Raw genomic sequence first — 27,219 nt, 5'->3', positions numbered from 1 at the left:
GAGGTGCTATTCCTTCTCCCCTTTGGCTGTGCTTCTATCTAGAGTTACACTCTTGGAGGGGCTATTCCTTGTCCCCCTAGGTGGTGCTTCTATCTAGAGTTACACTATTGGAGGAGCTATTCCTTCTCCCCCTTGGCTGTGCTTCTATCTAGAGTTAAACTCTTGAAGGGGCGAGTCACAAAGAAGGGATTTACACCTGACTTACTTGGGGTAAGTCAGGCGTAAATTGGCTTTACTTAGTGTAACTTTTTTGTGAATTGGCCTCTAGTGAGAGAGGGGCTATTCCTTCTACCCCTTGGCTGTGCTTCTATCTAGAGTTACACTCTTGTAGGAGCTATTCCTTCTCCCCCTTGGCTGTGCTTCTAGCTAGAGGGGCTATTCCTTGTCCCCCTGGGCGGTGCTTCTATGTAGAGTTACACTCTTGGAGGAGCTATTCCTTCTCCCCCTTGGCTGTGCTTCTATCTAGAGTTAAACTCTTGAAGGAGCGAGTCACAAAGAAGGGATTTACACCTGACTTACTTAGAGTAAATCAGGTGTAAATTGGTTTTACTTAGTGTAACTTTTTTTGTGAATTGGCCTCTAGTGAGATAACATTTAGGGCTAGGAAGGGGTACATTCTGAAAGCTGTTCTGACACAAATGGCAGAATGTGTTAACAGGAGCAGGGCAATGTGCAATGCATGGGAGGGTCTTTTGTGATCCGTTTCTGTATCTTATTTAACAGCTCCTGTCCCCCTTGCATCGATATCTCTCCAAAAGGATTAGAAAAGCATTTCAGAAAGCACAGTCCCTGTACAAGCCTATGGCTGCTTAAGGTGCTCCCAGCATTCACATGGGTGCAGAAAGCCTGACATATATCAGTGTTGGCCACGACCTCCTGACATTAATATATGCAGGAGGGCTGGCCAGCACACCATTTCCGTTGGCACACAGCCTCTGACAGATGGCCAGTGTTGTAAATAAGTGTAAAGGAACACAAACACATTGCCTGTGGCTCATGTTCAATGGATGCCTAACATTAATGAAGACTTGTATGCCTTCCATTAACGTTACCCCCCAGTTTCAATCATGTGTCTGGCGCAGAGGAGGGGCGTTTCTGCCACCTCCTTCCTCTCAATCATATGAATGCTCCAGCATTTGCGCCGGCATGGATTTCCATGCCGGCGCAAATGCTGGAGATCCTGATGGGGTCCACCGGCTTGATGCACCAGCAGAAAGCAGACAGACCCCATAGGGATCCATTGTACACATTGCCTGCCATTCTTGCATGCTAGGCAGCGTTAACATCTACAGGTTAACGCTGTTTGACATGTGTGAACATTGCTTACCATGAACGCATGGTAAGCAGTGTTCACAATGATAATTAACCAGCGCCTGACATGCAAGCATGTGGGGCAGGGTTTAATTGTAATTTTGAGTGCCATTTGCCATGCAAGCATGGCAAGGGGCGCTTACAATTAAAAGTAAATGTTGCCTAGCATGCCAGGCAGCGTTTACAACGGCTGGTAAACGCTGCCCGACATATATGAGCACTGCTTACATGATCATATGATAATCCGTGATCACAATGATAATTAAATGCTCTCATACATGCAAGCATGTTGGGCAGGGTTTAATTATAATTGTGAGCGCTGTTGTGAGCGCTGATTGCCATGCGAGCATGTCAATGGGCGCTCACAATTAAAAGTAAACGTTGCCTAGCATGCCAGGCAGCGTTTATTCACTTTGCAGTGCGGAATGCAAATGACCAAAATTCTACGGTAGGGACCCGCTTATATTAAAATCTAAACGTAACGTGTCCCTGCGTCAAATTACACATTTAATGAACAATCGCCCCTCTGCCTTTTTTTACCATGGCTTTTCTTTTATATTTTGCATTATTTAAAAGTGCATAGTTCTTCACTGTAGTGCAACTTCTAAGAATTCTGCAGGGCACACGCTTTTTTTTTCTCTTTGTTTTACAAAACCTGGGGCGCAATCATGACACATTTCGTCCATCACCACCACACCGTTACTTTGCTCTTCGGGAAATGAGTGTTTTAAAACACTGAACTGTTCCTCTCTTTAAACAAATCCAGAGTCCAGAATGAAGAGCTGCCTTGTGCCCCGTGCGCCCTCTGTAATCGTTGCTTATTTGCGCTGCCTCGCATGCTTGTCACCTGCTGGGAGCCGGCCTGCCTTTATCTCGCCTTGATCTCGCCTTGATCTGGCGGCTTGTTCTGCCTTATTCTGGATTGAACTGGCTGAAGTAGCTCAGCCGAGTCTGCTTGACGCCTTTATCATCTGAATGTCATGACACGTGACACCAGCCCAGGCCTGGCAGGTGACTGCCCCCCCGCGGCCGTCGGGCAAATTAATTCCGCTATCTTCATAAACAGGCGCCTTTATTTGCCTTCTCTTAAGACATTGCACCGGATATTAGCTGAGTGGATGAGCTGTCAATGCGGCACCTGGTGTCTTTGTGGATCTGATGTAAGTTTAGCCAGGCTCAGTATTGCATCATGACAACAATGGCAACAATGTCACATTTATATATAGCGCTTCTTAACCGCATCTCATCTGCCCAGTTGTAAAGCACAGCTTCAGTCTTTGTGTCTCCTGCTGGCGGTATGTACTTATATACCTACAGTGATGTCATTATATGAACTCTGTGTTGAATGCAACATGTGTCTGGTTTCTGAGCTGAAACCATTGCATTGGGGTAGAGCCAGGGAGGAGGGACGCAATTCTTGACGGTGTTGTTTGGTTCTTTACCCACCCATTGGCAGCCCATGGCCATCCTAATCCCTGGGGCCATTCTCATTCACTTCTTGCCCCTCCCAGCACAAAACACACACTCCTGGGATCTCTGGTTTAATTGCTACTGTGGATGCACTACTAGTGTAATAAATGTCTTAACTAGGTCTGCCGTCATCCACTAGATTTATGAGCACTATGGGTGCCCTTCACAGCAGTCTTGTTCGAAAACAACAACTGTAATACTCTGCAGCTTCCACTATATATATGTTGGATTGTTATAAGCACAAGCACGTGCCCCTTTTCCAGGCTGCTGCCATTAATTGCCAGTTGGTACCATTACCAAAATGCCTGACAAATACCTTTCCCATGTCTACACAAATGCCAAAACTGTTGGCATTGCCAATGCTTGTTTTTGGTTTGCCTCCAGCGGTCTGCTCAATATGCCTTCAGCTGGACACTTTTCTGAGGAATGGCCTCCCCAGTGCACTTAGGCAAGTGAGGGGGGGGGCATTGAGTAGGGAGTGCAGTAAGTGGCTTTTTCGATTGGCTCCCTTTTATGTGCCAGAATGTAATATCCCATTAGAAAGCACAGAGTACTCCTGTACAAGTCTGTGTAACTCTTGCACTACACGCATTCCCCGTGACACTCATTTGAGAGTATGGTAGAGAATAATATATGCACACGTGAACGTAATCTATATTCTACCTCACTTGTGCTTTAAATCAGGGCCCCAGCCTCGGTTCCACCAATTCCCCAAATTCTCTCCATCTCTCATGTCTATTCCCCCATTATTTATTTATTTATTTATTACATTTGTTGCTCGCCCAAACTGTTGGGTATCACGGCGAGGTTACAGACAGTTTATGGATTAATATTCAGTGGAGAATTACAGTGAAGTTACAAGCATCAGTCATAAAAGTATTTACATAAGCAAAAGTGGTTCAGCATACAGGGCTGCGCCTACGCTGGCTTCTATATCCCCCCTGCTCTGTTCCTTCATTTCCCGTGAACCTCTCCAGCTAAAGCTGAGTGGAGCAACACCTTGCAGGGTTCCCAGCACTGCACCTAGGCTTCAGCCATGGTGTTAGGTGCTTGGCACCCCGATCCGCACTGTCCACATGACAGGGTGACCCCCCTTCTACGGAAACATTTGGATATGAACAATGAACCACGTAAAGTGCTTCTGGGTGGAATTATTGTAGCGTAGGAGGCAGGGATGTCATTTCACCAAAATGCCTGGGGTAGCGGAAGTGACATCACATGACCCTTAACTTCTGACATCACAGGAAGTGATGTCATTTGACCCCACCCCAAAGTCACATCACAGGTAGTGATGGAACGCAACCTTTCATCCCTTAACAAAACAGGAAGTGGCATCACTACGATAAATATGGTTACGATATATCACTGTAATGTGATATAAATTTCATACAAGAATGAATCACCATGTGTATCTTTAATATAGGCCCATGTTACAAAATGTCTGTGAATGTAAGGAGATGTCCAAAGCCAAACGATAATGATGTGTTATTATATAGCACTTACACTTAAGCACTTCAGATAGAACAAATATACATAAATATCACCCAACTGTGTTGGGACTCATTTATAGACCTCAAACGGATGATAGGCTGAGTTGGCCTTGCCGGGATTCAAACCCCTCAACCTGCAAATTACACACACATCGCAGCAGCAAGCTCTCATCCCACTGAGCTATCGTACCAGCAGTAGCTATCTTACCCGCTAATGTAAAATGAGAAATTACATGTCTGAATCTTCTCAAAGTCAGAAAGCAAATTAACACTCTGTAGTGGATTCCATTAAACTGGTAACTGAGATTTAACAGCAGGCCAGTTCATCTGCAGGTCTGGTGCATAGTTGACCACATGTCAGACCTGGATGAATCTACTTTTCAGTATTCAAGGTTGGCAAAATACATACCATTGGGAGGGTTCATAACTGTGAATTAAAGAATTTAGAGTAGCCGAGGGAAAGCAGTGCACTCACACGGCATCCCATACTCTGGGCGCTCGTTACCTCATACAGGCTGTGGGATGTTTTTACCCATGCATCCAAGCCCTACCATAACACTGTGCAGTACTGGCATGGAAAACATCATGATGGCCAGAACTCCCCAGAGAGTGCACAGGGAAAACATGAAGAATAGGCTGCCACCCATTTTTGCCTATGTTGTGAGAACAGGAGGGCACTGCCTAAAACCACCATTGGGCTACACACACAGTAGCCTGAAACCATTGGGAATGGCAATGCTGATTGCCAAAAAGCAACTCAGAACTGTGGGGAATTCATTTTCTTAATCCCAAAAATGGTTGCAATACCGGTACTCACCACTATCAGAAAGCTGGCGTTTTAAAACCACCAGACTTTTGTGTAAAACTGAACAAATGAAACAAAACCAGACCAAGGAAAGACTTGCTAAGAGGTGGAAGAATGTAAAACTATATTCTGAAATGACTTGAAGGAAGTAATTATTTAATGTATAGGTAAAAATTGTCAGTTTGATTTGAATGTAGAAAACTGGGAACAAAAAGTGACATTTAGCTGAAACCTGGCTTAATGAAACTGGATTCTGCCTGACAACTACCCCCGACAGGAGAAACCTGCTCAGCCACTCTTCCCAGGCCTAGCTGCATCCTGCTGCCCTTGCCAAAAGGAGTTGACACCTCTCTGATTAGATTAGGGGTGGAGCACCTGGGAACTGGAAGGGACAGAACAATGCAACTTCCTTGACTCAGGCAAATGTTATATTGGGGGCGTCGTAAAATAGCTTCCTCTTGGGAGAAACTGGGGGGCAGCTGTGCCTCTGTGAACAAGCTGGCTTGGGGGAAGTGGATAAACCAGTTATTCCACCATGTGATGTGGGAAGCCACACCCCTTTTTGACCAGAGCATAATTTTAAAAAGATAGATAACTCATAGTGCGGACTTGTCAGAATTATATAAGTAATATCATTATTCTTGTGATTTTTCTGTGCACGTTTTAAGAGGTGTTAGGACCCTGTGGTATGTTCCTGGGGATAGTAGCTGAAAAAAGGTTGTTACTCCAAATGTCTGCATGTTAAAAATCTGACACTTTATCATCTGAAACCCATATCCCTGGTGCACATTTGTGTAAAATCTGGAAAGGTTTAGAGGTCGTTATCTGGATGAAAAGGGGAGAATTCTGTCATCAGTGGACACAACATCGTACAAAGACAGGGATCGGATGGTTTGGTGCTACAGAAAATATGTTAACTGGACCTATAATATGAGAGAAATGGTACATAGATAAATATGTATTTGGATCAGAAATAGATTTGTGTGCAATTTGACAAGGGGAGGTTCCTCTGACCATAAAACCTACAGCATCACTCTGACACTCCATTTCCTTCCCCCAATCATGGGAGAGGGGAGAATTGGGCCAATGACAAGTAGAGAGGGGCAGGCTCAGTTATGCCACGCACACACCCACTTCCAAAACACATACAAAGAGACTGCTGGGACAGGTAGAGACATTCAATTCCATTTGCTGCGGAGCATGCTGACCGACGACTTCACATCCAGAGATCCAGACTTCAAATCCATCAATCTCCAGAACCTGTGGCAGAAATTAACTCCAGAATTTGTAGCAGAGAGGCCTGAATCCACCAGCTGAATCCTCTTCAGCAGGCCTCAAAACCAACCAAACTATTCAACAGCCGGGCGAGCTGTTTGAATTTTTGCCAAGAATTTTTGCAAGAACCTGTAGCAGTATCCAGAAAGCAGTGCTGTATCCGGAACCCGAGAGAACCACAAACCAGACCGTTGTGAGCAGATCCGGTGCTTGACAGACCCAGAGCGCAGAGCTGACCCAGATAGCCGGGACTTCAGAACCACCCGCCGGAAGTCCCGTCCAACCTGACCAGACCGTGATGAGGCCTATTTCAAATTGATATTGTGAGTACCTAGCAGAACTGTGCAGAACCAATCTCTTAGTTAAAATAATCTAATCCAAACTATTTTAACCTAAGTAGAACAGCCTCCTAGAAATCATGTCATCTGTCATTTTTAAAGCTGCACAACTGTCACCTGTCAATTCTGCAGCTGCAAGCTGTCACCTGTCATTTTGAGTTTTACTTTAAATCCGAAAATCTACCTTTATTAAATCGTCGGTATCTCTCGAACCGTTTGGACTAGGAACGTGGTTTAACTTTCATCTGAAAGCTTAGGCTTTCCAACGAACCTAGAACCGACTTCATACTCCCTATACGTTTTCCGTAATCGCGAGACACGCACTCGCGAAATTTACTGCGATTTTGGCTAAATTTCTCCACTTGTCAAAATAGCAGCTCCATTCTTTCTTTTGTTAAAATCCGTTTGCAACTTGGTAATAACTCATAGAGCATTGCTAAAGTGAGCCTGAACTAATACCAACAAGCATATCTCACTCACCCTGAACCTCTAGAGGGAATTAAAAGCAATTTTAGCACCTTTTCACTTCCCTGCAAACCACATTAAAGTAATTTGCCTGTGTTTAAAACTCATCCCTATTTTCTCTAAGCTTGCTGGGGGAACTGGAACTGTGTATTGCATTATAAAGTGTGATTTGTTGGGATTCTTGAAGACTGTGTGCTCTCCTCCCTTTTCTTGAATCGCATAGGGGGGGAGTGAATTGTCATAAGAAAAAGTGATCATATTACCTTTTGCTAAAATCATAACAAGTTATTTCTGTACTGCATTTTATTCCACCTTGCATGTCCTTGAAACCATCAAGCATTTTCAGCTACCTCATCCTCTACACTACTCCTAAGTAACCAAATCAGTGTACCCCTGTAGCATTATCCATTGTTGATCACGGTCATATTCTGAAGTGTGATATCCGTTATCAATTTATTTATAAAGTGTGATAGATATATATTGTTGAATTGTCCGAATAAACCTTTTAATTTGCAAAACAAACCTACATCTTGGCTCAGTGGGGTCAGGGGGATTCTAAGAGGGGGGTGTTATACAAGGGTTGTCATCCAGAGTACTGAACTGGATATAAAAATACATCAATAAGGGATATCCTCAGCATCCCAGGCTAGGCATTGACTTAGCTGTAGTGTTGATTGAATATCGCTTACAAGGCAAACAAACATTCTGAACAGCATGCCAGGGAGATAGGAAAGATAGACACATTGCAACACAGCATTAATTGTGGCACAATGAAATTAAGGGCCACTTTATGTGCTATGGTCAAAAATGTGTACACTGAGCATAAGCTGTTAGGCACAATGATTGCATCAAGTGACTGAGGAAATCGGGATGGAAAGTCTTGTGATGATACCACTTCTTCTGAGCGCTGCCCGTGAGAGGGCTGGAGCCCTCCCCTTCCAGAACTGCAGGAGCAGCCCTCGTCAATACAGCCTGTCCTGGCTGATCAACGGCATGTCCTGCATGCCCCCATGCACACTGTGAGCTGCCCCACCTTCGCCTGATTTATGTCGGAAGTGCTGTGTATGCACAGATCAGCTGTTACTGATCAGGAATTCTCCTTGCGCGCCTCACCTGACCTTAAAATGGCCTGCGCGATGCAGGATGAAACCGAGGCTCCACCTGGTTTCTAGGCAACAGCTTGCCTTAATTTGAACATCCCGCCTCCGGTAGGCAGAAGCTGGTCCGGCGGAAGAAGGCTTATGAAAAAGGCGTTCTTCCTGTTTGCTGCCTGTCTCCCCCACTTCATCTGAGCACTGCCCGTGAGAAGGCTGGAGCCCCCCCTTCCAGGACTGCAGGAGCAGCCCTTGCCAACACAGCCTGTCCTGGCTGATAAACAGCATGTCCTGCATGCCCCCATGCACACAGTGAGCTGCCCCACCTTCGCCTGATTTATGCCCGAAGTGCAGTGTATGCACAGATCAGCTGTTACTGATCAGGAATTCCCCTTGCACGCATTGCCTGACCTTAAAATGGCCGGCACGATGCAGGATGAAACCGAGGCTCCACCTGGTTTCTAGGCAACAGCTTGCCTTAATTTGAACATCCCGTCTCCGGTAGGCGGAGCCGGTCCGGCGGAAGAAGGCCTAGGAAAAAGGCATCCTTCCTGTTTGCCGCCTGTTTGCCGCCTGTTCACCTCTGGCCGCCACGGATCCACGCCAAAAAGGTACCCATGCAAATACTACAAGTTGATCCTTTTCATCTTAATCCCTGAGCTGTCTTTGCAGTTGCTCGAGCTCAACTGAGCCCTGCTCTATCTTATTAACTTCTGCATGCTGCAAACTGACCCCTCTAACTGTCACCAAACACAGACTTGCAACCCAAATATCCTCACGGATGAACATTGTTCTCATCCTGCATCCTGCTGCGCCCATTATTGTCTGTGCCAACACTCTGACCGCTGTCGACTTTCATAAGTCAAGGTGGGTTTTAGGCTCTAGGAGTGGAACCTGCCAGTGCTAAGCTCCAATTATATTGTTGTTGCAGGTTTAGGCAAGATCACAGGAGCGGTCTTGGGGTTTAGCCTAAGCCCCAGTTTGGTAAGTTGAAAGAGAAGGGTTTGTTGCTCCCGGCTATCTTGCTAATAGTTTATGAAATAAATATTTTCAACACTTTGGTTGGTACGAAGTTAATTCGTTTATTGTTCGGTGTTTTCCGGTGATTGTTTCTAAATACATGTGTTTATGAGAAACACTATTAAGAACTTTGTCAAGCAAGTTGAGGTCAGCCGACACGTGTTTCGACCTTACGGTCGTTCTCAAGGCCAGTTGCGGTTTGCTGTGTGCCCTCCGTGGGGTTCTGTATTATAAACTGTCCTTTACGGCAGTCCTGGCTCCTGTTGGGCCCTGTATGCTTTGTCTGGCGTCCCCGGCGGTGCTCTGCTGCTTCACCGGAAAACACCGAACAATAAACGAATTAACTTCGTACCAACCAAAGTGTTGAAAATATTTATTTCATAAACTATTAGCAAGATAGCCGGGAGCAACAAACCCTTCTCTTTCGACTTTCATAAGTCAGTGTTATTAACACAAGCCAACTCACGTTCACTGTACCTATTATCGATGGCTACAACCTATCCTGATCCCTGCCTTGATGCTAACAGCCTCCTACACACCATCCGATACTGGTGACCATATTGACATTGCCAACTGCTGCACCCATTGCTTTGTCTAGGCCCCTATTCCAATTAGCCTATTGTGCTCAAAGTGATTGAAGATGGTAGATTGTGATTGAAGTGCATTCTAGCCTACAGTACATGCTACCTAATGCACCATGATTCTCATACCACTGTATTGTCAATTACCTTACTGCCTGCTCTGCCCTACTGTCAAATTGCATAAATTACCAGGTACATTATGTACCTCACCTTGTCAACTCGAGCCCACTTGGGTACATTAATTAACACACTAGTATTACTTATTATGACATGGTCCTCTAATACAATGAACACTGCGGTTGTCAATATCACTGTGCCTTCTAGACTGTCCTTAGACAATGCAGGTAAACCCATGGAGATGCCTATCACAAAAACCCTGTGCAACACAGCTCAGAGAAACCTTAGACTCTGTGCACGATTGCCTAAAATCTTCGAACCCCTCATCAGATATGGTATCAATCCAGACCATATTCGCTCTAAAATACACCACCAAACAAAGACCACCCCATTACCTAACCCCAAACTTCACTCTAAAAAGAGCAAGACCACTACCAACTCACATGCCCTACCTCAGCCAGTACCAGACCTTAAAGGAGCCCTAATAAATGCTAGGTCGCTAGTTGCCCAGGCAACAGAAATAGCAGAGGTCATCTCAGCAGATGACTACAACTTCATTGCCATCACCGAATCCTGGCTACATGAAGCAGCAGGCCCTGCACTGACCCTAGCAGTACCCGACAACTACACCATCATTAGAGCGGACAGACCAGAATCACGCGGCGGAGGTATAGCGATCATCGCCAAAACCAACCTCTCCATGAGAATAACCTCTACACCCAATCTCAAATCCTGCTAATCACTATCTATCAAACTACCTACTGCCAACTCCAAAACTCTAAACATACATCTCGTATATAGACCACCAGGCCTTATCAACACCTTTAATGAAGACATCTCCACCATCATCTCAGAGAATCTAAAAAATACTTTACAAACCCTATTGCTAGGAGACTTTAACCTAGGATTTGATGCTATCAATGACCAACAGGCCACTTCTGAGGCTAATATCTTGACTGAACTTGGTTTCGCACAAAGAGTAAACGGACCGACGCACATTAAAGGGAGAACTCTCAACTGGTTAGCTAACCACAATTGTAACGTCTCCATCTCCTCTATCTCCCCACAAATCTGGACAGACCTCCATCTTATATCCTTCACTTTAGATACTAAAAGACCTACCGTACAAACACCACCACCTGCCCCCCCACATTAACTAGAAACAAGAAAAACATCACAACATACAACCTTCTACCCTATATCTTACCCATTCTCCATTCTCTACCAGACTATTCAGACCCTAGCCTACTAATAGATGAATACAACAACGCTATGACTACAGCCCTCGATAGCATCGTCCCTCTAAAACGTAGGAACAGCAAACCCAAAAACCATCTCAACTCCTGGTTCAAACCTCACCTAAAAAACCTAAGACTAGAGAAAAGAAGATGTGAAACGGCATGGAAACTACATCCCACAATAGAAAACAAAACTAATCTAATCAATATCTCTACTCAATACAAAAAGGATATCCTCCTGGCCAAACAAGAAACTTAGATCGTCAGAATCACACAAGCCATCTCTAGCATGAAGGAGCTCTTCTCCATTCTAAAAGAATTAGAAACCCCCATCATAGCACAGGACGACTCTATCAAAGATAACACATGGTGCTCGGACATCCAGCATGCTTTAGTCAACAAAGTCACGAACCACCAATCAAAATAGCTCAAAAGAAAGCCTTACTTACTGCCCAGACGTCCCCTAAAAAATACCTTTGCCCAAGCCCAAAGACCACACTCAATTCAACTTCTCCAAAGTTTCAATTATTGCGGTTGAAAAAACAATTCTTGCGCTCAAACCATCCAACTGCAAAGGTGACGTATGCCAACCTCAACTGATCAAGGACGCTGCCAGAGATCTATCTCCCTTCATAACCAAACTCACCAATGCCTCATTCACCACTGGCACCATCCCTTGCAATCTAAAAGAATCCTGGGTTCTCCACTTCTGAAAAAACAGACATTAGACCCTAATATACCCACCAACTACAGGCCCATCACCATTGTGCCTTTCCTATTCAAAATCCTAGACAAGGTAGCATACACCCAAATTCAAAACTTCCTAGAGCTTAACCTGCTTCTAGGCTCACACCAATCTGGTTTCTGGCCACAACATGGCACAGAAACTGCACTTATCGACTTGAAGGCCCAAATAGACACACTTAGAGATACTAAGTGGCACTTCTCCTCTTACTCGACCTCTCGGCTGCATTTGACTTGGTGGACCACAGTCTCATGCAGTCACCTGGACTCAGCAGCCCCCCTCTCAAAAGAAGCTATAGCATGAATACAGTCATTTCTCAATGACAGGACCATGAGGGTCTTCTCCCCCTCGGCATCAGCAGACCCTATACCCATTACTTGCGGAGTGCCCCAGGGATCATGTGTCTCTCCAACGCTCTACAACATCTTCACCAAGCCACTCTTTGACGATCTCGACCATCTGGGTATCACCTACACTAATTATGCAGATGATACCCAGATCCTCCTACTACTCACTGGGGATTATGAAGAGGATCTGGCTTTGGTGAACAGAGTCTATAGCATCGTTCAGGCATGGATGGCCAAGCACCGCCTGTGCCTGAACGATGACAAAACAGAGCTCCTCATTCTAGGCTCCGCATCTCACATTACCACACTCAGTCATGATTACGCGTCTTTCACTATTGATGGGAATATCATCAATGTCGCCAGAGAAGTAAAAACCTTAGGCTTCTACTTAGACTCAACCCTCTCTTTCACCAAACAGGTAAACTCCCTGCCCTCGTCCACAGCATACACATGCAAATAAATATGAGCTGGGAAACAATTCTTATCAGCTGACAGCTGCCTGATCTTATCTAGAGCCCTCATCTTATAAAAACCTGATTATTGTAATGCCTTATACATAGGGGCTAACAAACACATCATCAATAAAATACAGGCACTCCAAAATAATGCGCTTAGAGCAGCTCTAAGTATCCCAAGAAGAGCACAAGTATCTGAAATAAGAAGGAAACAGAAATGGCTCCCCACCCAAGAAAAAATCAATCTTAAAACTGCCCTCCCTCATCCACAAATGCTTAAACAAGAAAGCCCCTCGCTACCTAGCAGAACGATTCATCAGAAAAACCACAATTAGACCTTCAAGAACAGCACATTCAAATTGCCTTCAAGTGCCACGTTTCAAACTATCCACCATTGGAGGATCCAGCTTCCCAGTCAGGGCTGCACACCTGTGGAATGCCCTACCACACACACTAAGATCTGACCAAACTTTTAACAAATTCAGGCAGAACCTAATCAAATGGCTCATAGAGAAAGACAAGTAATATCTCCTCCTGCACTTCCTCCTCTGGTACAAACATTTGCCTGTCCACATGTATCTCTGCATCGTCTATGCATGCCAGACTATAGTCACGATAGTCACCTAGTATGCCTGTTATCCGTGATTTGATGTCTTCTAACGTATTTTCACCATGCCTGCTTTGATCCTCAACCTTTGTAATCCAAAGGATACTGTTTGTAAGTATGTTCCGCAACTTCTGTAACCAAGCTGATACGTATTCTTATCTCCTGCACCCTGATACCTTCAGGTCCGGCGCGCACAATAAATAAATAAACAAACAAACAAACAACCAAGGATAACGTCAGAAAAAAACATGCTATAACTGCAACTTGCGAAAAAGCAAAATAAATATAGTTTTTGGCTGCATTGTTAATTTGAGGTGTTTAAGAACAGATAAAATTGGCCTAAATCAGTGGTTCACCCCCTGAAGTGTGCCTAAAATAAACCTTTTATGAGTCTAGCAATTATTATATAGAATTCCAGAAAGACTATTTGTTATTCCTATTCTTTCTTATTGAGGGTCACTGCTCAAAGTGTTACACTTGTGGAACCCCTTGTTTGTTTTAAGAGACCTGAACAAGAAAGCCAGCCACTCCAGAAAAAAAGAGCCACATGGCTCTGGCCACAGCCCAAGAGCTTCCAAAAAAATAAATAAAAAAAAGAAGCTTTATTTATTTCGTAATTTTTTTAGGGGTAACAAGGGAGACCACAGGGGTAGCAAGGGATACCTCAGGGGGCGCAGTTGCGACCCCTGGCAACCCCCAAATGACGTCCCTGGTAGGAGGTGGAAAGTAACCTATAGTAGATACTCTTCAGGATATCTTAAGTAGATGTTTGCAGGCTGTGTCTGGTGAGGACCTAGGTCTGCAACCCGGCTCTCCATAACCTCTGGACTACCGCGTCAATGATCCTTCACCATTGATTAGGCTGTGTCTGGTGAGGACCTAGGTCTGCAACCCGGCTCTCCATAACCTCTGGACTACCGCGTCAATGATCCTTCACCATTGATTAGGCTGTGTCTGGTGAGGACCTAGGTCTGCAACCCGGCTCTCCATAACCTCTGGACTACCGCGTCAATGATCCTTCACCATTGATTATGCTGCCTTGGCTAATGGCAGTTGTAGTCTAAAAGAGGTGAGCCAAAGGGTGCAGACTCCTGTTTGGTCAGTTCATGGTTTTCCCTTATGCGTATGTAGAACTTTGTTCTTGACTTTTGATGGAGACAGCTGGCAGAGCAGCCAAGCTTCATTCTAATTACTGGAACGTATACTCTTTCTACAAAGTTCTGCTTGACAATGAATGTCCCCAAGTAGGTAATTAATCAGAATTTCAAGGGGACAATTAAAACGACTGAAGTGTCTCTAAAAGCACCACAAAAATGTTCAACTTAATTTCACAGGGAAGTAAACGTTTTAGATACTTGGTTCTGATAGTTAAAAGGTTTTATCCATAGACTTTCATGGCAGAAAGTCCAAGTTCCCGGTTATAGGGGAAAGGTGGTGACATGTTTCCCATTTCCAGGGGGATATGCAGAAGAGACAGCCATTGGGTGGCGCTATTATAGACCCCTCCATACGAGGAAGACAAGAAGTTCACAAGAAAAAAGTGCTGGGAGAAGATGTTGCAGGCAAAACACCCAGACACGGAAGAGGGAAACCACGGACTATGTAGGAGTCCCTAAGATGTTGCCAAGGCTGCTAGAAGTTGAATACAAAGTTCAGGCGAAAGATGAGTTGCAATATTAGGTTTTCTGCAGGTCATGGTGGATGTTCTATGTACAAGTACTGACCACAGAGGCCCTGGTGAGGAAATGATGGAACCAATGATGAGGCTGGAGGACCCACAAGAGGCAAGCCTTCTCTTCTGTGATTAGACTGAAGAACGACAGCACAAGCGTAGGAACCCAAAGATGGCCCTTCGGGGCAGGTCAGTGGATGCCCCATTCAGGACTCTCCAGGCTGGACAAAGACAATTTCTTTGAAGGACAGCAGAAGCTCAGGTTTCTTGCCAATTGAGTCTGGGGATGTAGCGCCACCCCAAGACATCCAAGGCAGCTAAACCGCTGTCCAGTTCTCAGCAGGGGCTCCCACTTCTATACTTCTGATATACACAGTTTAGGAGCTTCAAGAAAACACTTTAAGGCTGCAGAGAGGGTGCATATAACTGCTCTCCAGGATCAGTGGAAGAGAGTGACTGTAGCAGGATTCCACAGGTCAGAGAGAAGCGTAGAGCTTTATCTTCAGGAGCCCAGGGGCCACCACCACAGATTCCAGCAGGGGTCCTCCACTACATCTACTTCATCTTCAGGAGGACCAGGGGCATCACAACAGCTTCCAGCAGGGGTCCTCCACTACATCTACTTCATCTTCAGGAGGGCCAGGGGCCATCACCTCCTACATCAACTTCATCTTCAGGAGGGCCAGGGGCCATCGCCGCAGCTTCCAGCGGGGGTTCTCCACTACATCTACTTCATCTTCAGGAGGGTCGGGGGCCATGACCACGGCTTCCAGCAGGGGTCCTCCACTACATCTACTTCATCTTCAGGAGGGCCAGGGGCCATCACTGAAGCTTCCAGCGGGGGTTCTCCACTACATCTACTTCATCTTCAGGAGGGTCGGGGGACATGACCACAGCTTCCAGCAGGGGTCCTCACTACATCTACCTTATCTTCAGGAGGGCCAGGGGCCACCACCACAGCTTCCAGCAGGGGTCCTCCACTACATCTACTTCATCTTCAGGAGGGCCAGGGGCCATCAACGGAGCTTCCAGCAGGGGTCCTCCACTACATCTACTTCATGTTCAGGAGGACCAGGGGCCATCACCACAGCTTCCATCAGGGGTCCTCGACTACATCTACTTCATCTTCAGGAGGGCCAGGGGCCATCACCTCCTACATCTACTTCATCTTCAGGAGGGCCAGGGGCCATCACCTCCTACATCTACTTCATGTTCAGGAGGGCCAGGGGCCATCACCACAGATTCCAGCAGGGGTCCTCCACTACATCTACTTCATCTTCAGGAGGGCCAGAGGCCACCACCACAGCTTCCATCAGGGGTCCTCGACTACATCTACTTCATCTTCAGGAGGGCCAGGGGCCATCACCTCCTACATCTACTTCATCTTCAGGAGGGCCAGGGGCCATCACCTCCTACATCTACTTTATCTTCAGGAGGGCCAGGGGCCATCACCTCCTACATCTACTTCATCTTCAGGAGGGCCAGGGGCCATCGCCGCAGCTTCCAGCAGGGGTCCTCCACTACATCTACTTCATCTTCAGGAGGGTCGGGGGCCATGACCACAGCTTCCAGCAGGGGTCCTCCACTACATCAACTTCATCTTCAGGAGGGTCGAGGGACATGACCACAGCTTCCAGCAGGGGTCCTCACTACATCTACCTTATCTTCAGGAGGGCCAGGGGCCACCACCACAGCTTCCAGCAGGGGCCCTCCACTACATCTACTTCATCTTCAGGCGGGCCAGGGTCCACCACCACAGCTTCCAGCAGGGGTCCTCCACTACATCTACTTCGTCTTCAGGAGGGCCAGGGTACACCACCACAGCTTCCAGCAGGGGTCCTCCACTACATCTACTTCGTCTTCAGGAGGGCCAGGGTCCACCACCACAGATTCCAGCAGGGGCCCTCCACTACATCTACTTCGTCTTCAGGAGGACCAGGGGCCATCACCACAGCTTCCAGCAGGGGCCCTCCACTACATCTACTTCGTCTTCAGGAGGGCCAGGGTACACCACCACAGCTTCCAGCAGGGGTCCTCCACTACATCTACTTCATCTTCAGGAGGGCCAGGGTACACCACCACAGCTTCCAGCAGGGGTCCTCCACTACATCTACTTCATCTTCAGGAGGGCCAGGGTCCATCACCACAGATTCCAGCAGGGGCCCTCCACTACATCTACTTCATCTTCAGGAGGACCAGGGGCCATCACCACAGCTTCCAGCAGGGGTCCTCCACTACATCTACTTCATCTTCAGGAGGGCCAGGGGCCACCACCACAGCTTCCAGCAGGGGTCCTCCACTACATCTACTTCGTCTTCAGGAGGACCAGGGTCCACCACCACAGCTTCCAGCAGGGGTCCTCTACTTGTCTTGGCTATGTGGGTGTGGTTCCAGGTAGTATTTTAGTGAATAGCCCTGTAATGGCACCCCAGTAGAAGATGCAACTCATTTTTTTTGCCCTATTTTAAAGATATTTAGAAGGAAGTGTCTCTTACCTATTTTTACATTGTGTAGCGTTTGTACATTAGGTGAGGCCATGCCGTTGGCGTTCTCCATCCCCTGTAAGAAAGCGGGCGATTCTATTTACAGTTTTATCAAAAGTGCTGTATATTTAAGACAACTTAATGTTATTTAAAAAAAACAATTATCAGAGGTTTTATATATTTTTATTGTGTGCTAATTGTGGACATTTCTAAATGCAGTTAGTATGTATGTTTGAATAGCTCAGGGTCCCCGAAGTTGTGCACACACACCTGGTTGGGTGGTGACCCCAGTCCTCCAATCCCTTCTCATGTACCTTTCAAACAACGGGCACACTTCCTATCAGGGAAGGCCAGCCTCACTCCTGCTTCATGCGCACACACAAAAGGATTTGGGTTGAGATGCCTGTATGACCGTTACCCAGCTCAAACTGGATTCCCTTTCCTCAAAAGGGTCCTCATGAGATGGGAGCCAGAGCTCATAGAGGCGAAGGTGCCAAAATGTATGTTCCCGTTGTGGAAACATGCACCAGCCGGACGACAAAAACAGTGGCCTGGTCACAGTACACAAAGAACCTAAATACTAATATGGATCCTATTCAGGGAGTAACAGGGACACTATGTGCCTGTTACTGCACACATAAAAATATGTTCATGTAATTTCCCTTCTGGTTTTGGATTAAGTTACTTAGGGGAGGAGGGAGAAGAGATATGTCTACCAAAAATTGAGCAAAGAGTCTTGAAGAGGTTTGAAAGGCAACTAAAAGGAGCTAAACATGATTGTGTGACCTTAGATGCTTCAGGCATGTGGAGTCCCCTGGCATTGTATTTTCTATATATTCCCTATCATGCCAAAGATTGCAAGTAGGAAACTCTACCCAAAAGTGCAAAAGTATGAATCGAATCTGTGCAGGAACCAATATGCTGAGTCAGAGCTCTAGAATCATGCTTCAGGTTCCTGTGAATTGAGACATACAAGTTTAGGAATTCACTCAAAAACACGCATAGTGTACCATCACAACAGTAAAGAGGGTCTGCGGTGAGTACTCAAAGACCAAGTTATTGAATTAAATGATATAGTGTGTACCAGTCATAGTCATAGAAATGGAAGAAATCTTGTGGTCTATAGACATAAAAGAAGGACTAACACGACACATGTACATTTCAAAGTTTTAGACATACGGATAGGAATTGAACAAAACTACACCTTGCAATAATCATATGTCTGAACCTGGGCCATGCGGAGAACTGTTGTAATAGAAGTCTAGGGAACCATACACAGGGGACATATTTAAGTTTCTATTTTAAGCCTAATTGAAACAAATAAAACAATGCAAATGGCAATACAGAAAATACTCAGGAAATGTACGTACAGGTCCAAGTGATGGGTTTTGCCAATTCTCGCTAGGGCAAATGGTGTTTTTTCTGAAGAAAATAAATGCCATGGTGTATGTCAACAGTTGCTTTACTCATGAACATGCACATTTTGTGTATTTTTTCCATAGAAATAATCTTTTTTTAATGGATGACATTTTGTTCCTAGACACTATCTGTGCCTTTACATATTGGAAAATGTGCTCCTTTCCCTGGGTTATGTGGGTATCCAGTGATATTAGCAAAAACCATAACACCAAATCACATCGAAAGTGATTCGACACCAAGTGGTCCAGTGACCATATAGAGGAGAGTTGCCAAATTTGATGAAATGGATAATCACAAAATGTTTAGGATATGGATTCATTTGTGATTGGTGATGGGTTATATGACATACTAGGTACACCAATGACCCTTGAAAAAGTGAGTTACTAGACAGCTCTCTGCCCTCCAGCAGACTAATCATGTGCTAAATGACTTACAATGTAGCTTTTGCATCTGCCAGGGGCTGAGCCAACACTGTTAACTATACTGTAAGCGGGAAACCTCGCTTGCAAAGAGACCAAATACTTGCTTGTGTCTTCCCCTAATGGACCTCTGCTCTGCCGGCAAGGCCATGGGACAGAGGACAGGTCTAACTCATCTTGTACAGCTAGGATGGATTGAAGGCGCAGCATCATTAAAAGGCATTTCTTTCACAGCCTATGAGATCGCCTGTGAAGTACTTCAGGTGATCAGCCTTATCTCCATTACCCCTAACTCTAGGTCCCCATATGCATCCTTCTTTCTCCTCCCAAATGCCTCGCCTCCGGACGCTGCCCTAACCGTTCCTCCCATTCCACCCCCATCTTCTGCACTCGTTTTTCTTGATCTACTATCACGACTACTTCTTCAATATCTGTCCACCCTACTGAAGTCACACTGGGCTTTTGGCATGCCAAACGCCTTTTCAAAACCTTCCTTTCTCACTAATTGCTTTGATTCCCATTCCCAAAACTCTCTTCTCGCTCTTTGTATACAATCGTCTCCACAAGAAATGTTGTGGTGTCGGTCTCATGACTAGCAAGGACACACCAAAGGCCATACTCCCTCTTCTGACTTCCGTGCTTCCTCCTTCAAGTATATCTCTGACCAACTCTCACTCCTAACCCTCGTACTATCCTCATCTACTGCGCACCTGCCACCCCCACATTATCTTCTATTATTAACTTCTTACTTGAAATGCTCCCAGCAGATGTCTCTGCCACCATAATGGGTGACTGCAACCTCTCAAATATCAGCTTGACTCCTTTGCATACATACCCAAGTCAACTTCTTGGATCATGCACCCCCCTTCCACCTTTGATTCGTCTGGGCTTGCTATCAACCCTTCTCCCGATTGCTCACTCATTCTTTCTCAGTTCCTCATCCACTGTTTCCCACCCCTCCTCCAACTATCACCAAATTCAAGCCAACTTCATGGTCCCCTTCCTCGACCATGTCAAAGTCTCCTTCCAAGCTCGCCCTCTTCCAATTGCTCATTCCATAAACTTGCCTTCATCACATTGAACTCTGAATGATCCACCCCCTTCATTGATTTACTACCCTGTCCTCTGGATCACACATTCCTGCACCTTTAAGAAAGGATCTCCCCAGCTGTTGATGCTGTCCCAGCTGGTGGAAGAATTGGACACCCACTCTCCTGTCAACCTACAAAGATTCTCACCTTATCCATACCACCACTTCCGAGTTTGTTAAAGCCTACTACACTAACCTTATTTTCGCTCTCTACTCAAACCCACGCAAACAATCTGTGACCCACCACACCATCATTTCTCACCACAGGGACTGTTCTAAGTCCACATTCACCATTGATGACTTTGCCTCCTACTTCTCTTCTAAAATCACCACCCACCCTTCTATCACTCTCACGCCATCCCTCCTTCTACTCCACCGCCCACCGGTGTTTTCTTTATTTTCCCACTTTTACATCATCTCCCTCTGCTCTGCCTTTTCATGCTGTGCACCAATTGATTGCTTTGTACCTCAAACTATCATGGGGCTCAGACCCGTCACATCCACCCACTTCTCCACCCTATTTGGCCTCTCTGGTGGCATGTTCCGATGTGCTAAGAAAGCAGCTATAGTCATACCTCAGCTGCAAAGCCTACTGCCGATCCCTGCACTCCCCCATTCTATAGACTAATTTCTCTTCAACCCCACCCCCTCAACATCTTATAGGTTTGCCTTGCATCTCAGAGTCCACTAAACCGAGGTGCATTCACTCTGTAACCCCTTACCATCTGGGGTTAAGTCAAAACACTCCACCCAGGCTGCTCTGATGCTCATCTTCAGTTTCATTACCACTGTGCACCACTCCACATCCCCTCCATCCTCATTCCATTAGACCTTTCACACCCCCTCGTATCACTTTCCAAGGCACTTGACTGGGTGTCCTATCTCTCCAAATGCTCCTTCTCCTAACATGGATGGATGATATTCTGGGATAAAAGTAACACCAACACCATCCAGCATTTAGCATTTGAATTACAGGAGGTCAAGCCACGCAACTCCATCCATGGATGGGCTACCATCCAGGGGTAGCCCTTCGGTTGTGATCCCCTGTTGTCTGAGTTTGGACCATTCGTCAATATGCCAGTGAAATCCTAAAGCAAAATGCATGATATGACAGTCTCTAACCCCATCACCCACTCTTCTCACCCTTCTACTAACTCTTCACATTACTCACTCCCATCACATGACTGACCGGGTCTACTGTACTTGGCAGACTCCTACCCTGGCCTTCTTCTACCAACCGCCATGTCAATCATCGTAACTTTGCCACAATGGGGCCGCCTTCCAGCTGCGCTGAACCTGCACGCAAGCTCCCCACAGAACACAGATCTTCCCTATCGGCATAGGAGTAATGGGTTCTTCTGACCTGAACTCCTCAAAGCCACGGGGTGTCCGCACCTCCCTTCCTGTTATCTGGCTACCACCCCTTCCAATAGCCATGCACAGAGAGGTCAACATTATTGCAGAATGGCACTATATAAGACCACTTACCTTACCTTATCTCACTACTATACGATCCATTTATTGGTTTCTTTGGCTTTAACTATAGCTTGTCTGCTGAATATATCCACATCTTCTCCTCTTTCCACTCCTTTACTACAAATATCTCTCAATGTTTATCCAATGAGCTACTCACCATCTGCCACCGGATGGCTCTCCTGCAAGGCAGACGTTCTCTACCTTCACGCCTCAAATGCCATCCCCACCCAACACATTCTCTCCGTGCATAAGAACAGGTACCAACACAGTAAGGCTCAACCTCGCTTGCATTAGGACAATACGCCAGCACCCCCCCTCTGCTCACTCTTCACCACAAAGCCCACATCACTCAGGACATGCATTCCTTGCACTGTGCTGTGTGCATCATCCTTACACAGCAATCCTCCATCCACATTACCCAGGACGCGCAGTCTTGCACTGTGCTGTGTGCATCATCCTTACACAGCAATCCTCCATCCACATTACCCAGGATGCGTAGTCTTGCACTGTGCTGCTTGCATCATCCTTACACAGCAATCCTCCATCCACATTACCCAGGACACGTAGTCTTGCACTGTGCTGCTTGCATCAGCAATCCTCCATCCACATTACCCAGGACACGTAGTCTTGTACTGTGCTGCTTGCATCATCCTTACACAGCAATCCTCCATCCACATTACCCAGGACGCGTAGTCTTGCACTGTGCTGCTTGCATCATCCTTACACAGCAATCCGCCATCCACATTACCCAGGACGCATAGTCTTGCACTGTGCTGCTTGCATCATCCTTACACAGCAATCCTCCATCCACATTACCCAGGACGCGCAGTCTTGCTCTGTGCTGTGTGCATCATCCTTACACAGCAATCCTCCATCCACATTACCCAGGACGCGCAGTCTTGCACTGTGCTGTGTGCATCATCCTTACACAGCAATCCTCCATCCACATTACCCAGGACGCGTAGTCTTGCACTGTGCTGCTTGCATCATCCTTACACAGCAATCCTCCATCCACATTACCCAGGACACGTAGTCTTGCACTGTGCTGCTTGCATCAGCAATCCTCCATCCACATTACCCAGGACACGTAGTCTTGTACTGTGCTGCTTGCATCATCCTTACACAGCAATCCTCCATCCACATTACCCAGGACGCGTAGTCTTGCACTGTGCTGCTTGCATCATCCTTACACAGCAATCCGCCATCCACATTACCCAGGACGCATAGTCTTGCACTGTGCTGCTTGCATCATCCTTACACAGCAATCCTCCATCCACATTACCCAGGACACGTCTTGCACTGTGCTGCTTGCATCATCCTTACACAGCAATCCTCCATCCACATTACCCAGGACGCATAGACTTGCACTGTGCTGCTTGCATCATCCTTACACAGCAATCCGCCATCCACATTACCCAGGACACGTAGTCTTGCACTGTGCTGCTTGCATCATCCTTACACAGCAATCCGCCATCCACATTACCCAGGACGCATAGTCTTGCACTGTGCTGCTTGCATCATCCTTACACAGCAATCCTCCATCCACATTACCCAGGACACGTCTTGCACTGTGCTGCTTGCATCATCCTTACACAGCAATCCTCCATCCACATTACCCAGGACGCATAGTCTTGCACTGTGCTGCTTGCATCATCCTTACACAGCAATCCTCCATCCACATTACCCAGGATGCATAGTCTTGCACTGTGCTGCTTGCATCATCCTTACACAGCAATCCTCCATCCACATTACCAGGACACGTAGTCTTGCACTGTGCTGCTTGCATCATCCTTACACAGCAATCCTCCATCCACATTACCCAGGACGCGTAGTCTTGCACTGTGCTGCTTGCATCATCCTTACACAGCAATCCGCCATCCACATTACCCAGGACGCACAGGACACGTAGTCTTGCACTGTGCTGCTTGCATCATCCTTACACAGCAATCCACCATCCACATAACCCAGGACGCGTAGTCTTGCACTGTGCTGCTTGCATCATCCTTACACTGCAATCCGCCATCCACATTACCCAGGACGCGTAGTCTTGCACTGTGCTGCTTGCATCATCCTTACACAGCAATCCGCCATCCACATTACCCAGGACGCGTAGTCTTGCACTGTGCTGCTTGCATCATCCTTACACAGCAAACCTCCATCCACATTACCCAGGACGCGTAGTCTTGCACTGTGCTGCTTGCATCATCCTTACACAGCAATCCTCCATCCACATTACCCAGGACGCGTACTCTTGCACTGTGCTGCTTGCATCATCCTTACACAGCAATCCTCCATCCACATTACCCAGGACGCGTAGTCTTGCACTGTGCTGCTTGCATCATCCTTACAAATCAATCCTCCATCCACATTACCCAGGACGCGTAGTCTTGCACTGTGCTGCTTGCATCATCCTTACACAGCAATCCTCCATCCACATTACCCAGGTCATGTATTCCTTGCACTTTGCAGTTTGCATCAACTTTACACAGTAATGCTTCATCCACATCACCCAGGACATCGGGACATGTAATACTTTCACTACACAGTTTGCATCATGCTTGCACAGAAATGTTCCGTCCACATCACCCAAGACTCTGGGACGTGTACTCCTTTCACTCCTTATACAGCAATGCTGTCTCCACATCAGCCAGGACCACAGGACATGTAATACTTGCCATACACGGTTTGCATCATGCTTGCACGGCATGCTCTGTCCACATCACCCAGGACACCAGGACATGTAATACTTTCACTACACAGTTTCCATCATGCTTGCACACCAATGCTCTCTCCACATCAGCCAGGACACCAGGACATGTAATACTTTCACTACACAGTTTGCATCATGTTTGCACAGCATTGCTCTGCCCACATCACCCAGGACAGCAGGGCACGTATTCCTTGCACTCCGTGGTTTGCTTCATCCTTACGCAGCAATGCTCCGTCCACATCACCCAAGACATATAGTCCTTGCACTCCTTACACAGCAATGCTGTCCCCAAATACCCAGAACACCAGGATATGTACTCCTTGACACAGTTTGCGTCATCCTTACACCGCAATAATCCGCCCACATCAGCCAGGACACGTAGTCCTTCCACTGTGCTGCTTGCATCACCTTTATATAGCAATACTCCGTCCACATCACCCAGGACATGTATTCCTTGCACTACACGGTGCCAGCCAACTGCAGCGACACTGTGGCTGGCTGGCACTTAAATGGCGGACGCATCAACCGTTGCGGCTACGGCCATGACAGGATAATGTGTCCTGCCATGGCGTGGAGTGACCGGGGGCCCTGGCTCAGACCCACTTTTTGGAGACTGCGGGGCCTGGCTCCGGACAGCCCCAGCCCACTTAAAGCACTGGGTGTAGCTTATGCCCAAAAGTGGATTCTTTGTGAATTGACCCGAAAGACTTTGGTTTATGGGCACGGGGCACGCCCCTGTTCCTTCTCTTCTCTAGATTGTCATAGCACTCTGAAGTAGTAGCGCTCTGAAGTAGTACCACAATGGTGTTGGTGCTATAGAAGTCCTTCATAAAATAAAATAGTTAGCAAGAGATTACATTGACGGAGCTCCATGCACAACGTTTTGAATGTTGGACACACCTTTTTGAATTAGATGTACTTACAATAAAGAGCTGTATTTTGCTTACCTGCGAAATCGTGAGACGCACAAGGGTTTCGAAGAACACACATTCTGATGTATTCTCAACATGTTTTTCAGTGCGGAATCGGAAAAGTCCTGAACAGAGCAACTTCGTTACCTCACCCTCCAAGCCAATGAGGAAACAGCGAGCCACCCTCTTAAACTCTCCCTCAGCCTATCGTGCCATCCCTTAGGAGCCAGCCCACAGCTATTTCTTGGGATCAGGTAAGAAAGAACCCCTTTATTGAGTTTCAGAACTGAAACTTGCATTTGTCCTCACTGCGTCCTCACTCGGTCTGCAATGAACTCCCATTAGGTGTGGATAGATTTACGTTCATTGTTATGTTATGTTAGCGGTACCTGTATAGCGCACTGTCACCAACATAATTGGTCCCCAGGCGCTCTGGCGGATCTGTAAACAGGAAGGGTGGGTGTAGGATTAGTCGGGAGGAGGGGAGAAGGAGAGTGGGAGAAGTGGTGTGCTGTTGGCAGATTCAGCTCAGTATACACTGAGTGCTGGGCTTTGGTGCTAGTATCGGATCGGATGAAGGCCTCGAGTGCTGTGGGTGAAGTTGTGTTGTTGATGCGGTGTGGTAAAGTGCATGCGGATTGCCGGAAGAGAGATGGTTGTGGTGTTTTGTGTGGGTTTGAGTATGTAGAAGATTGAGGGTTGGGTTAGTGGGGTCTGTATCCTGGTTCATGTACTTATGATTCCGTTAGAGTTGTATGTATACCTGTGGGTTCGGATGTTGCTGGTTCCTCGTGGGCCGACTCGATTTGGTGGTGTTGTGCTGATCCAATTGTATCCTACTGAGTATAATTTGGATTGGTGGGTGCGTCTGAACCTAATGTTCAGGTGTGGGACTAGGTGGGTGATATCTATTCTCAGCTGATCTAGTGTGACACTGGTCGGTTAAGGTTTTGAATGGTTCAGGGTCAGGGTCGTGTTGAAGTGTTGCCCTAGTGGATCCGTCTTGGTGAGCATGTGTATTCAGACGTTTGTATCCTTCTGTCCTGACTGGTTCTTTGATTTCCGTGGGGTGAACATCCTTGGGACTGTTTAGTTGTAGTTTTGTGTGGTGGGGCAATGTGCTTCCTGCTTTGTTTTGGTGGACCATGTGTAGTGATGAAACATTCTGTTTCTCAACCATTGCTTTGGGGCCCGTGATGCAGTGCTTCCTTTCCCTCTCTATGTTCATTCATGTTTCTTTACTAGATCCGCGCCAGAATTCATCTAGCTGATGACGTCACTGCACCCACCTATCAAACAGTATATCAAATACTGGCACCGTGCAGGGAGAGCCAACCAATGAAGAGGCTAGGAACGTGGGCTTAAACTGCAAATATGGACCGTTTTCCAAGCCGCTTGATGGTCGCTTCCCCCCCACCATCCGCCCATTTTTAACAAACCCCCTCCTCATTTACCTCATTGCTGCAGCGGCGAATGCTGCCAGCACAGCTGGACCCGGTGGTGGCGCTCTAAGTCTAAAGTTATACCCATACTCGTCGCAAAACACCCCCTTTCCTTGTTTTCAACATTCTTGTTAAACAACCCTTATTCCCGAAATCAAGGAGTCTGTAATACTCTTACAACCCTCTGATGCTTGACATTTTCGAACCTGCACAAGGCAACCAGACCTCAGTGTATTGCC

The 27,219-nt window shown here is 46.6% G+C and overlaps 1 protein-coding gene across 9 annotated transcripts in view; it reads left to right on the top strand.

Moving 5' to 3' along the window:
• SLC16A7 (solute carrier family 16 member 7) overlaps positions 1 to 27,219 on the top strand; it is a 504,734-nt gene that overhangs the window by 163,048 nt on the left and 314,467 nt on the right. For 7 of the 9 annotated variants that reach the window (XM_069629854.1, XM_069629851.1, XM_069629856.1 and 4 more), the window contains one exon: positions 25,646 to 25,792. The exons of the other annotated variants lie outside the window; for them this stretch is intronic. The gene's annotated coding sequence lies outside the window, so the exon portion shown is untranslated. The remainder of the gene's footprint in view (positions 1 to 25,645; positions 25,793 to 27,219) is intronic. 9 annotated transcript variants of the gene reach the window in all.

This window comes from Ambystoma mexicanum, chromosome 12 (genome assembly GCF_040938575.1).
Source record: "Ambystoma mexicanum isolate Mex_15411 chromosome 12, UKY_AmexF1_1, whole genome shotgun sequence".
Taxonomy (NCBI): Eukaryota; Metazoa; Chordata; class Amphibia; order Caudata; family Ambystomatidae; genus Ambystoma; species Ambystoma mexicanum.
The sequence above is the reverse complement of the archived record's forward strand: the minus strand, read 5'-3'. Positions and strand labels throughout refer to the sequence as shown.